Source organism: Tursiops truncatus, chromosome X, assembly GCF_011762595.2.
Source record: "Tursiops truncatus isolate mTurTru1 chromosome X, mTurTru1.mat.Y, whole genome shotgun sequence".
Classification (NCBI taxonomy): Eukaryota; Metazoa; Chordata; class Mammalia; order Artiodactyla; family Delphinidae; genus Tursiops; species Tursiops truncatus.
In genome coordinates, this window is record NC_047055.1 from 90,406,786 (window position 1) to 90,421,487 (window position 14,702).

The window sequence follows — 14,702 nt, forward strand, 5'->3', positions numbered from 1 at the left end:
ACCCGGGTGTCATCTTATTTTCTGCACTTTTCTGTGTGTTTGAACTAAATTTAATAACCAAATGGCAAGAAATGTGCAAGCAACAGAGGAGCTTCAGTACATGAAAGGCTTTGAGCCCTATCCAAGGGTTAAACCAGCGAGCCCCGGGGGCGGGGAATGGTGCGGTCGTCAGCCTTTGTGTTTGCACAATGTGTGTAGAGAGAAAAGCCTCGGGAGACCCGTACCCGGCTGAGTGGGTGGGGTGGGCGGGGGGAGGTGCGGGCGGGGAGCTTTTCCCCTAGCCCCGCCCCGGCCCCGCCCCGAGCTCCCGGCCTGTCGAAGCCCCTTCTCCTTTCGTGACACCTATTTCGGTCTCTAGGTAACGTGGGGTCGGGGGTCAAACAGCGCGGCTGCAGGGTGGCAGCTGCCTGCCGGCCCCTCTTCTCGGCCCCTTGACCCTCGGACGCTCAGAGCCATGGCGCTGCCGCTGCTGCCGGGCCACAGCTTCAACCGCAACGTGAGTAGTGAGGGCGCCCGAGGTCAGAGGTCCCGGCCGCAGTCTGGGGTCCAGGTGTGGACACTCCCCCGGCCCCTACTGGAGGCCTCGTGACGCTGCTTCGCCTTCTGTGGACGGGGCGCAGCTTGGACCAAAATTTGTAGGCTGGTGGAACCCTTACTCTCTACCTCCCCTTCCCCCTCTCCCCAGCTGCATCTGGATACTTTTCCTACGTTAGATACAGAAGTAGAGTCCTTATAGGTGTTAGGACCCTCGAAGGTAGCCGATGGTAGGTTGATGATGATAATCATCGTTGAGCGTTGAAGGTGTGCCAGGAGCTGTGCTTTAATCACCTTACACAGCATTAGATGTTCCCAACAGCCCTTTGTATTAGCTACTATTTTTAATTCCCATTTTTCAGTGGAGGAAACTGAGGCACAGAGTGATGAGTCAGTCACTCACTGGCCAGAGCTACTCAATCTCAGTGGTGAAGCTGGGTTCCCTCCAGGCAACCAGTCTCCACAGCCCAGGAGCCTAATCACGATCCTTAATACCCTTTGTGAAAGAGTTTGCTATTAGAGTGAAGAAACCTGGCACTCTCAAGGCTGGTAGGGGGCAGATAAGGGTTCCACCTGCCTATAAAGTTTATCCTAAACTTTATAGTGAAGGATCCAAAGTTGGAGTTCTTTCTTCATTTAGAATTGGGAATGGCTCATTTCGAAACAAGATGAAAGTACCAAACGACACAACACAACAACATTAAAAACCCTGAGCATGCAAGAACTTTTGCCAGTAAATAGCATCTTATTTAAACCACAGCAGGAAAATGATTCAGGTTTTTGTTTGCACTGGTCACTACTCTTTACTTGGGTTTTCCAGTTGTGTCTGTAGGAAGTAGGTAAGTAATACACTGATGGGAGGGAACTTGCTGGAGCCACTCAAGGTATTTGTGTAAACCTCTGTTAAGTTTAGAAAGCAGGCAGCAGATTGAAGCATTCGACTTTCTGGATCCTGAACAGTGTCTGCATCCAAGTTGTTGGCCCTAAAGTACCTCTTATCTTTATAGCTTCAGGCCACTGCACTCTGACCCCCACAGGTTAGCTGGCCAGTTCAACTTGTTTCTTGACCACTGGTTTGTGCATTTCTTGGCTGACGTGTAGAGGCTGGCCTTCCAACCTAACGTTGCCCTTTGGTAAGATTAAGCCAGTCACACAAATTAAGTAAGACCCCTGAAAGGCAGGGCATGAAAAAAGATTCCAGAAGTAAAGAAGCATGCTGTGTAAAAGTAATTGTAATCAAAATTGAACGTAGATCCCACAGCTTTGGGCCTAGCAACACTTCAGATCCACAGCTCTCACATGCAGTGACTAAGGGTGGGAAGGAAGAACAGGGGTTGAATGAGATATTTTAAAATCTGCAAGGCTGCACTGAGTGTACTTTTGCTTTTTTAAAAATTTGTGAAGTATAACACATATACAGAAAAGTGCACAATGGATGATCACAGAATGAACATCAAAATAGAAAATATTACCAGGACTCCCAAAGCATCAACGTTGACTAGGGTTGCCGGATTTACCAAGTAAAAATACATGTCCCAAATATTGCATGGGATCTACATATATTAAAAGATTCTTTGTTGTTTATCTGAAATTCAAATTTAACTGAGCAGCTTGTATTTTACATGGCAACCCTACCTATGACCCTTTCTGGTCTTTACCCCTTCTCTATTCTCCAAAGGCAACCCCTCTCCTGGCTGCTACCACTATAGTTCGGTTTGGCTTGCTTTTGAAATTTCTGTCAGTGCAAATGTCCGGTTTTTATTCTTTTGTGACTGGCTTTTTTTTTTTTTAAGCTCAACATTGTTTGTGGGATTTGTTCATGTGGCTGTCTTTAGAGATAGTTTGTATGTTTTCATTGCTCTAGAGTATTCCACTGTATGAGTATGACATCATTTATGTACACATTTTACTCTTGATAGAGATTTGGTTTGTTTGGGGTTATTAAGAATACTTTGCTGGGACTATTCCTGTTCATGTTTCTCAGTACAATTGCCAGATCAAATGGTATTCTTTTTTTTTGTTTTTAGTAAAGTTCTTTTTTTAATATATTTTTTTAATTTTTAATTTTTCAAATGGCATTCTTATGTTCAGCTTTGGTGGATGCTGTCACAGCGCTTATCCCAATTTAAATTCCCACCAGCATTTTATGTTCCTGTTGCTCCATAGCCTTTCTAACACTTGATATTGTTAGTCTCTTAAATTTTAGTTGTTTTGGTCAGTGGGCGTAGTGTGACTCTGTCGTTTTAATCCACGATTCTCTGATTCCTAACGAAATTGAGCACATTTCACACATTTATTGGTCATTTGGATATTGTCTTTTGTGTGGTGTCTATTTGTCGTTTGTCTAATCTCTGGTGGGTTGCCTGCCCTTTTCTTAGTGATTTGTAGGAGTTCTACATAGATTTTGGATATGACTCCTTTGTCAGATATTTGTGTTATAGGTGTCTTTTAGTCTGTGGTTGGCCTTTTTACTCTCTTAATGATGTTTTTGATGAAGAATTTTTCCTTTAAATTAGTGCCTTTGGTTTCCTATTTAAGAAATAGTTCCTTACACCAAGTCATGATGATATTTTCCTGTGTCATCTGGAAATTTCGTTGTTTTTACCTTTCATGTTTAGACCTATAATCTAACTAGAATACATTTTCGTGTGTGTGTATGAAAAGAGGTAGAGGGGTCAGGTTGTATTTTTCCCCATGTGGATATTCAGTTAACCCAGAGCCATTTGTTAAAGAACACAATTCTGAGTAAATTTTGAAGAGCTTTACTGGCTTTATTCAGTGATTAATGAATCAGGCAGATGGAAAGGAGCTCTGAAGAGCTATACAAGGCAAGAGATTTTGTAGGGAAGTTGTACTAGGCAAAAAATCGGATTGGTTATTGTAAGGTTACTTTCCTTATAGGGAATGGCAGGGGTTTCTCAGGCAGATTACCTAACTAATGCTGATTAGGAGACTCATGGTTGATTGGTTTAAGATTCTATTTCTGGGAGAGCTGAAACTGTAACTAAGTTGAATTTCAGATTGGTAACATGGGGCTTAGCATAAGCAACTCCATTTGGGTTCTGTTGTCCTTAATACGTTTTTTAGAAATGGCCACCTTTTCTCCACTTCTCCGCAGAGCTACTTTTGTCATAAGTCAAGTATCCAAAATATGTGTGGGTCTGCTTCTAGACTTGTGAGTGTATTTAAAAAAATATTTATTTACTTCATGCCTCAGACCAATAGGAGGGTGTGTGTGTGTGAGAACTAGAGAATGACAGTATACTTATTAGATACCTTGGGCTGTCATTCAACAAATCAGTATTTATATACTGAGTGTCCTAGTATGTGCCCAAAGCAGGTGGCTGCATTAAAAAAATTGTTACACTAGCCTTGAGGTTAAAGGTGCTATGTGTTGCCAAAAAATTGATATTTTTAAAACCTTGCACTTAGTTAAAAGATTGGATGTTCTCTGACACAGAATGGTCAGAGAGTCAGTAAAGCCAAATCTGGCCTTTCTATCCCCGCCTCCCTCCTGCCTATTACAGAGCTTTGTCTGCTTAATTAAATTATTGAGAGAAAAACCTTGGCCTCCTGGAGATAGCATAATTACTGGCTGTTTGGGTTTAAAATTATAACACAAGCTAACTAACTTTTACGCTTTTTCTTAGAAATTAAAAAAAGAACTTGCTCCCCCCCTTAATTAGCTGCTGGTAGTCAGTCAGGAGCGATAGATTGGTTTCTGTCCACAGCTAGGTGATGTGCAACCTCTCCTTCTATATCTGAAATACAAGAAGTATTGTGCTTTCTAAAATATAAGCATTTGTATCACTGATGACGTTAAAATTATTCTGATGTGAATTAATTGCAAACCTTAGGGAAAGATCACAATTCCAGACCCGAAGTATCTTTTTTCCAAGAATTTACATGCTGGATTTGTATTGAGCTAAGAGAATCTCAGGCATATTGTCAAGAATGATAGGATATTAAAGTTAAAAGGGACACTTCCAGCCAAAGCTGAAAATCCTTTCTACAGCATTTTAGACAGATGGTTGTGTAGCTGATCCTGAATGTCTCTAATGAATAATGAGGAGCACACTTTCTGTTTTTTATGAAGCTACCTCGCCACCATCTTAGGAGGGTTTGTCGTAAATAGTCCATCCTCTAACTTATAGTGAAGCAACTGTTTCCTTAAGAAGAAAAAGAAATTTTTTGAATTCACAACAGTAAAATAAAACATATTTAGAAACTGTCTCTCTTACAGAAATACCTTGAAATTTATTTTTATCTAGATTACTATAAGCCTATATATTAATGTAGGAAAAATCACTCTTTGGGAAATTTACCAGCAATTTAAATGATAAACAACTGAGAGAGAAAAACTATGAGTACTACATAGTACACATATTGATTTCATTGTGTGGTGTTAGCTAAGCCAATCTAAGTTTAGCTCAGTGACAAATATAATCGTAAAACAATCACTTTATTCACAAGGTAGAGGGTTTTCCAGCCTAAAATTCTGCCGGCAGATTCCTGACTATGTTCTTAGTGGTCAATTCCATGGCCTTAAAATAACCTGCATCAGGTCCAAAGCCCTTAACCTGAGACCCCAGGCCATTAGAGTTTGTCACTCATTTTGTGAGATCAATTTAATGAATCATGACCAGGATTTAGGAAAAAGAAAAAGGAAAAAAAAAATAAACAGAATACGGTAGAATAGAATAAAAGAATCAGTGTATTATGCTTGGGAAGAGTAAGTATTGTTTCATGAACTTTTGTTTCTGTCATGTGTGTACGTGAACTGGGTTGCGCTAAAATCTGTTTGTTATTGTGGCAGTCAGCGTTTGAAAAACACTCTCGTTAGAGCCATCTCCACCAGTTCTTGCCTCTGATTTAAATTCTGATCTTCAACATCCTTCAAGGCCAAATCTAGTCTCTTACCCTTCAGGAAGTCTCAACTGATCCTAGTCAGCCTTTCTCAGTGTTTTTTTGTTTTTTATTAAGGTACAATTCACATAACATAAAGTAAACCATTAACCATTTCAAAGTGTACAATTCAGTGGCATTTAGTACATTCACAGTGTTTTGCAACTGTCACCTCTATCTAACTAGTTCCAACATATTTTCATCATCCCACAATCTTTTTACCCCAGAGGAACCTTTGAAATGATTTTCAGGTCTTGGAGAACTCCTGCATAAAGATGATTTCTATAGCCCATGGTACCTTAGCATGATCCATGAGTTGTAGATGTAGTGATCCCATAATAATTGTCTTTTTGAGTAAAGAGTAATAGTTTTCTGTGGATTTGTTGATTTCAGCAAATTAATTAACCTAGTCTGTGTGGTTTCCTTTTCTCACAAGGGATCTCAACTCTAACACCAGTGGGAGTGTACTAGGGGAAATGTCAAGGGTTTCTTTCTTGTTGTATTGTAAAATTTCCTACTTGATTTCTCCTCTTTTCTCCTTATTCAGGTAGGCCTAAAAATCCTCTCAGAGTTTCTACTGTAGAGGGTGCCGTAAGGTATGAAATGTGGTATAATGGTATGAGCAAGAGTAGTTTTCTCCCTTATTTAAAACAAAAAATGACTTTTAGCCAGGTTTTCTTGAGAAACAAACAGGTAGTTAAGCTTAGCTTTCCTTTGTTTCCTTTTCATACATTAAAAAAATTCATAAGGCAGCATCATACATTTCTGTTAAATAACTGTTTTAATCCAAGGTGGGATTTACTTTTTCAAAAAGTAGGTTCAGTTGATTTAATTTAAATTAAGGTTATAAATTCATTTTAATTAATGCTGTTTACAACATGAAAATATAGACAGTGTTAAATAAGCAAAGCTACTAAAATCATATTGACAAAGCAATATGAATAAAAATAGAGCCTAAGACACAATTTTATGTGAGACCTAAAAATTAAGGTTTTTTTACTGACTGGCATGATCAGGCTCAAATATAGGCAGTTATACAATCATTATAATCTTAATCTCCTTGTAGACCTATATACACAAGAATATGATTTTTTAAACTAAAAATAAAGAATAAAAATTAGCTCTTCAGTGTGAAACCGATGCTTGTATTTTGCCACATAGACACGTAATTCTGAGTCAAATTTGAGATAAGCACTCACAGATTTCATTTTCAACTGAAATGAGAAGATTTCTCACCTTTCTCTTGATACTTGTTAAACAAGGAAAGCTTTGCTTATATATGTGAGAAGTTGAAAACTGCAGCAAAATGCTCACTGCTTTCCTATGAATGGCAGGATCCTTGATTTTCATGTAAATTTGGAACTGGCCATAGGTGTATGTTTAATTTTATAAGAAATTGCTGAACAGTCTTCCAAAGTGGCTGTACCATTTTGCGTTCTCACCAGCAACAATTGAGAGTTCCTGTTCTTCCGGATTCTCGAGAGCATTTGGCATGGGCAGTATTTGGATTCTAGCCAATCTCATAGGTGTATAGTGGTAACTCATCCTGATTTAAACTTTTATTTCCCTAATGGCTTAGGAATGATGTTGAACATCTTTTCATGTGCTTATTTGCCATCCGTATATCCTCTTTGGTGAAATGTGTGTTTGTGTCTTTTGCCCATCTTTAATTGAGTTGTTTCCTTACTGTTGAGTTTTGAGAGTTCTTTATATATTCCAGATACAAGTCCGTTGTTGAATATGTGGTTTACAAATATTTTCTCCCAGTCTATGGCTTGAATTTTCATTCTCTTGAAACAAGGCTAGAAAATATGTATACATTTTTAAAGATAAAATACCACATGAATCCACACTGATATTTGAAATGCTAAGTAAGGATTATAGGAATTTTATTTAACTTCTTTGATTCTTTATTTATCTTTTACTTACATTGAAAATCTTGATTCATAAGGACATTACTTGCTTTATCCTACCATAAATAAAAATATATATCCATATAATAGTTTTTGAGAAATAATAACGTTATTATTAACAATTTGAGTTTTGAAAATAGGTTAAGATTTCTTTGTATTTCTTATTGTTTTTAGGATTTATCCCCCTAGGAATGTATGGTCAAATTATTGGGTTTTAATTTCATTTAAGTATGGTTAAGTCACCAACTCAATACCCAGTTAGGTTGATTGTTGCATTTCAGTTTTAACTTAAATTTTTTTGTTTTATTATAATGTAAAAGTAAAACATTTCTGTGGTTTCAAAGTCAAATTTACAAAGTGAGGCGCATTCAGACAAGTCCTAGCTTTTCTCCCTGTCCCTTCAGTCTTGTTCCCTCCCTCACTCACTCTAGAAGTAACATTAAAAAAAAAACTATTTAGCTTGGGTTATCCTTCCTTTTTTGTTTTTGTTTTTTAAAATAGCAAATTCTTAACTATATTTACATGGCCTATCATTTACATTATCATTACATGGCCTATTAAATAAATGATAGCATACTCTACGTATTCTCTTGCACCTTCCATTTTTCGTTTTAACAGGTATATCTTGGAGATTTCTTAATAGTCGTATGCAGAGCTATACTCATTCCATTGGAATGTGTATTCCATTTGTAGCTACATAGTACTCCATTGTGTGGACATACCATAGTTTGTTTAACTCATCCCCTCTTGATGTATAGTTGTATTATTTCCAGGCTTTTACTATTATAAATAATGCTGAAATAAATAGCCAAAGTTGTGCTTCAGAAGAAACCATCAGAAAACTGAAAAGGCAACTACAGTTATTTTACAGGGAGAAAATAGTTGCAAAGCATATATATGATGAGGGATTTATATCCAGTATATATAAAGAACTCTAAAAACTCAACAATAAAGAGATAAATAATCCAGTTAAAAATGGGCAAAAGATCTGAGTAGACATTACTCCAAAGATGCTCAAATATCCAATAAACACATGAAAAGATGCTCAATATCATTAGGCATTAGAGAGATGGAAATTAAAACCACAATGAGATATTACTTCACACTCACTAGAATGGCTATAACAAAACAGACAATACCAAGTGTTGCCAAGGATGTGTAGTAATTGAAACACTCTTATGTTGCTGGTAGGAATGTATAATAGTGCTGCTGCTATGGAAAAGTCTGCAGTTCCACGAAAGTTTAAACATAGAGTTACTATATGATACAGCACTCCTAGGTATAGACCCAAGAGAAAAGAAAACATATGTCCACAAAAAATGTGTACATGAATGTTCATAACAGCATTATTCATAATAGCCAAAAAGTAGAAACAACCCAAATGTCCATCAGCTGGCGAATGGATAAACAAAATGTGGTATATCAATACAATGGAATATTATTTAGCCAGAACAAGGAATGAAATATTGATACATACCACAACATAGATGAACCTCAAAAACATTATACCACAAGCGATATGCAAAAGACTATATATTGTATGATCCCATTTATGTGAAATGTACAGAATAGGCAAATCTATAGTGACAGAAAGATTAATCGTTGCCTAGACCTGTGTGGGGGAAGGGAGGAAGTGGGGAGCGACTGCTAATGGGTATGGGGTTTCTTTTTGGGATGATGAAAGTGTTCTGAAATTAGATTATGGCGAAGATTGTGCAACTTTGTAATCATAGTAAACTCCTTTGTATTGTATATTTTAAATGATTGAAATTTATGATAGACACAGTTTGCTTCTACATCTTGACTATTGTAAATAATGCTGCTATGAACATTAGGGTGCATGTATCTTTTTGAATTAGTGTTTTCATTTTCTTTGGCTCTATACTCAGTTAAGGGACTAATATCCAAAATAGATAAACAGCTCGTGTAACTCAATATCAAAAAAACAAATAACCCAAATTAAAAATGGGCAGAATAGACATAAATAGACATTTTTCCAAAGAAGACATACAGATGGCCAACAGGCACATGAAAAATATGCTCAACATTGCTGATCATCAGAGAAATGCAAATCAAAACTACAATGAGATATCACCTCACACCTCTTAGAATGCTATCATCAAATAGAACACAAGTAACAAATGTTGGCAAGGATATGGAGAAAAGGGAACCCTTTGTACACTCTTGGTGGGAATGTAAGCCACTATGGAAAACAGTATGGAGGTTCCTCAAAAAAACTAAAATTAGAACTACCATATGACACATAAATTATACCTCAGTGAAACTGTTAAAAAAATAAATAGCCAAAGAAAGGAGTTGGTGGTGGGGAATTGCTGGACAAACAATAGGTGTTTACTGTGCCAGGTCACAGGATGGTTTTGATTTAGTTTTCTGTTACTTGTTCCTGGTAACTATTGAAATGTCCTTGAAATCACATGATTTAAGACTGGGTCACTTTTTTTTTTTTTTTGGCAGTACACGGGCCTCTCACTGTTGTGGCCTCTCCCGTTGAGGAGCACAGGCTCTGGACGTGCAGGCTCAGCGGCCATGGCTCACGGGCCCAGCCACTCTGCAGCATGTGGGATCTTCCCGAACCGGGGCACGAACCCGTGTCCCCTGCATCAGCAGGCGGACTCTCAACCACTGCGCCATCAGAGAATCCCTGGGCCACTTCTTGAAGCTGCTATTCATAACTTTGGAAATGACATAAAACTCCATTGCTATTCCTACATGTTAATTTGCATTTCAGAAATTAGAGTCACTTTGCCTATTCAGGGATCAAACACCTAACTTCGGTCATTTTTGTATTCTGTCCTGAACTTTATAGCTATGTCACTTAGGACACTCAGATTCTTTTTCTCTCTCCATTTTGCCATCTTCAGAATGTTGGCTTTACTTTCTTAGGCTTGTGACCTCATGGTTGCAAAATGGTTGCCTCAGTTCTGGACATCACAACTTCTTACAACAGTGTTCAGGACAAGCAGGAAGGAGGGGTGGGGGAAGGCTCTTATATCAGAAAACAAAATGTTTCTCAGTCCCCCATTAGGTTTCTAGCCTTATTACCCTTATTTCTACATCTTATTGGCTAAACTTGAGTCACATGGCTATCCTTTGCTACAAGGGACATTGGGAACTTGATTTTTCACCATCTATTTTTTGAGCTGGGAAAGAGAAAAGGGAGCAATTAATGGCTGCTGGGAACCAGGAAACTTTGTTTGCCACACCAGCCACAGACTCAAACCTGTGAGTCTAGATGTTCTCCTCAGCCTTAGCATCCCTTTCTTTAAAACTTTTTAGTGTTTTTTTTTTTGTCCCACATTTGCTGGATGGTGGAGATTTTTTTTTTAATTTACTTTATTTATTTATTTTTTACATCTTTATTGGAGTATAATTGCTTTACAATGGTGTGTTAGTTTCTGCTTTACAACAAAATGAATCAGTTATATATATACATATGTTCCCGTATCTCTTCCCTCTTGCGTCTCCCTCCCTCCCACCATCCCTATCCCACCCCTCCAGGTGATCACAAAGCACGAGCTGATATCCCTGTGCTATGCGGCTGCTTCCCACTAGCTATCTACCTTACGTTTGGTAGTGTATATATGTCCGTGCCTCTCTCTCGCTTTGTCACCGCTTACCCTTACCCCTCCCCATATCCTCAAGTCCATTCTCTAGTAGGTCTGCGTCTTTATTTCTGCCTTACCCCTAGCTTCTTCATGACATTTTTTTTTCTTAAATTCCATATATATGTGTTAGCATACGGTGTTTGTCTTTTTCTTTCTGACTTACTTCACTCTGTATGACAGACTCTAGGTCCATCCACCTCATTACAAATAGCTCAATTTCGTTTCTTTTTATGGCTGAGTAATATTGCATTGTATATATGTGCCACATCTTCTTTATCCATTCATCCAATGATGGACACTTAGCTTGTTTCCATCTGCGGGCTATTGTAAATAGAGCTGCAATGAATATTTTGGTACATGACTCTTTTTGAATTATGGTTTTCTCAGGGTATATGCCCAGTAGTGGGATTGCTGGGTCATATGGTAGTTCTATTTGTAGTTCTTTAAGGAACCTCCATACTGTTCTCCACAGTGGCTGTATCAATTTACATTCCCACCAACAGTGCAAGAGGGTTCCTTTTTCTCCATACTCTCTCCAGCATTTATTGTTTCTAGACTTTTTGATGATGGCCATTCTGACTGGTGTGAGATGATATCTCATTGTAGTTTTGATTTGCATTTCTCTAATGATTAGTGATGTTGAGCATTCTTTCCTGTGTTTGTTGGCAGTCTGTATATCTTCTTTGGAGGAATGTCTATTTAGGTCTTCTGCCCATTTTTCGATTGGGTTGTTTGTTTTTTTGTTATTAAGCTGCATGAGCTGCTTATAAATTTTGGAGATTAATCCTTTGTCAGTTGCTTCATTGGCAAATATTTTCTCCCATTCTGAGGGTTGTCTTTTGGTCTTGTTTATGGTTTCCTTTGCTGTGCAAAAGCTTTGAAGTTTCATTAGGTCCCATTTGTTTATTTTTGTTTTTATTTCCATTTCTCTAGGAGGTGGGTCAAAAAGGATCTTGCTGTGATTTATGTCATAGTGTTCTGCCTATGTTTTCCTCTTGCAGTTTGATAGTTTCTGGCCTTACATTTAGGTCTTTAATCCATTTTGAGCTTAGTTTTTTGTATGCTGTTAGGGAGTGATCTAATCTCATACTTTTACATGTACCTGTCCAGTTTTCCCAGAACCACTTATTGAAGAGGCTGTCCTTTCTCCACTGTACATTCCTGCCTCCTTTATCAAAGATAAGGTGACCATAGGTGTGTGGGTTTATCTCTGGGCTTTCTATCCTGTTCCATTGATCTATATTCCTGTTTTTGTGCCAGTACCTTACTGTCTTGATTACTGTAGCTTTGTAGTATAGTCTGAAGTCAGGGAGCCTGATTCCTCCAGCTCCATTTTTCGTTCTCAAGATTGCTTTGGCTATTCGGGGTCCTTTGTGTTTCCCTACAAATTGTGAAATCTTTTGCTCTAGTTCTGTGAAAAATGCCAGTGGTAGTTTGATAGGGATTGCATTGAATCTGTAGATTGCTTTGGATAGTATAATCATTTTCACAATGTTGATTCTTCCAATCCAAGAACATGGTATATCTCTCCATCTATTTGTATCATCTTTAATTTCGTTCATCAGTGTCTTATAATTTTCTGCATACAGGTCTTTTGTCTCCTTAGGTAGGTTTATTCCTAAATATTTTATTCGTTTTCTTGCAATGGTAAATGAGAGTGTTTTCTTGATTTCACTTTCAGATTTTTCATCATTAGTGTACAGGAATGCCAGAGATTTCTGTGCATTAATTTTGTATCCTGCTACTTTACCAAATTCATTGATTAGCTCTAGTAGTTTTCTGCTCTATGTATAGTATCATGTCATCTGCAAACATTGACAGCTTTACTTCTTCTTTTCCGATTTGGATTCCTTTTATTTCCTTTTCTTCTCTGATTGCTGTGGCTAAAACTTCCAAAACTATGTTGAATAAGAGTGGTGAGAGTGGGCAGCCTCGTCTTGTTCCTGATCTTAGTGGAAATGCTTTCAGTTTTTCACCATTCAGGATGATGTTGGCTGTGGGTTTGTCATATATGGCCTTTATTATGTTGTGGAAAGTTTCCTCTTTGCCTACTTTCTGCAGGGTTTTTTTCATAAATAGGTGTTGAATTTTGTCAAAAACTTTCTCTGCATCTATTGAGACGATCATATGGTTTTTCTCCTTCAACTTGTTAATATGGTGTATCACGTTGATTGATTTGCATATATTGAAGAATCCTTGCATTCCTGGAATAAACCCCGCTTGATCATGGGATATGATCCTTTTAATGTGCTGTTGGATTCTGTTTGCTAGTATTTTGTTGAGGATTTTGCATCTATGCTCATCAGTGATATTGGCCTGTAGTTTTCTTTCTTTGTGACATCCTTGTCTGGTTTTGGTATCAGGGTGATGGTGGCCTCGTAGAATGAGTTTGGGAGTGCTCCTCCCTCTGCTATATTTTGGAAGAGTTTGAGAAGGATAGGTGTTAGCTCTTCTCTAAATGTTTGATAGAATGTGCCTGTGAAGCGATCTGGTCCTGGGCTTTTGTTTGTTGGAAGATTTTTAATCACAGTTTCAATTTCAGTTCTTGTGATTGGTCTGTTCATATTTTTATTTCTTCCTGATTCAGTCTTGGCAGGTTGTGCATTTCTAAGAATTTGTCCATTTCTCCCAGGTTGTCCATTTTAGTGGCATAGAGTTGCTTGTAGTAATCTCTCATGATCTTTTGTATTTGTGCAGTGTCAGTTGTTACTTCTCCTTTTTCATTTCTAATTCTATTGATTTGAGTCTTTTCCCTTTTTTTCTTGATGACTCTGGCTAATGGTTTATCAATTTTGTTTATCTTCTCAAAGAACCAGCTTTTAGTTTTATTGATCGTTGCTATCGTTTCCTTCATTTCTTTTTCATTTATTTCTGATCTGATTTTTATGATTTCTTTCCTCTGCTAACTTTGGGGTTTTTGTTCTTCTTTCTCTAATTGCTTTAAGTGCAAGGTTAGGTTGTTTATTCAAGATGTTTCCTGTTTCTAAAGGTAGGCTTGTATTGCTATAAACTTCCCTCTTAGAACTGCTTTTGCTGCATCCCATAGGTTTTGGGTCATCGTGTCTCCATTGTCATTTGTTTCTAGGTATTTTTTTATTTCCTCTTTGATTTCTTCAGTGATCACTTCGTTTTTAAGTAGTGTATTGTTTAGCCTCCATGTGTTTGTATTTTTTACAGGTCTTTTCCTGTAATTGATATCTAGTCTCATAGCGTTGTGGTCGGAAAAGGTACTTGATAGAATTTCAATTTTCTTAAATTTACCAAGGCTTGATTTGTGACCCAAGATATGATCTATCCTGGAGAATGTTCCATGAGCACTGCAGAAAAATGTGTATTCTGTTGTTTTTGGATGGAATGTCCTATAAATATCAATTAAGTCCATCTTGTTTAATGTATCATTTAAAGCTTGTGTTTTCTTATTTATTTTCATTTTGGATGATCTGTCCATTGATGAAAGTGGGGTGTTAAAGTTCCCTACTATGAATGTGTTACTGTCGATTTCCCCTTTTATGGCTGTTAGTATTTGCCTTATGTATTGAGGTGCTCCTATGTTGGGTGCATAAATATTTACAATTGTTATATCTTCTTCTTGGATCGATCCCTTGATCATTATGTAGTGTCCTTCTTTGTCTCTTGTAATAGTCTTTAAAGTCTATTTTGTGTGATATGAGAATTGCTACTCCAGCTTTCTTTTGGTTTCCATTTGCATAAAATATCTTTTTCC

At 37.6% G+C, this 14,702-nt stretch overlaps 1 long non-coding RNA gene across 1 annotated transcript in view; it reads left to right on the plus strand.

The window, feature by feature from the left end:
- Nucleotides 1-270: 270 nt before the first annotated feature.
- LOC117310111 (uncharacterized) overlaps nt 271-14,702 on the plus strand; it is a 59,344-nt gene continuing 44,912 nt past the window's right edge. Inside the window, exon 1 of the long non-coding RNA XR_004524358.2 lies at nt 271-496. This is a non-coding gene — a long non-coding RNA (uncharacterized lncRNA). The remainder of the gene's footprint in view (nt 497-14,702) is intronic.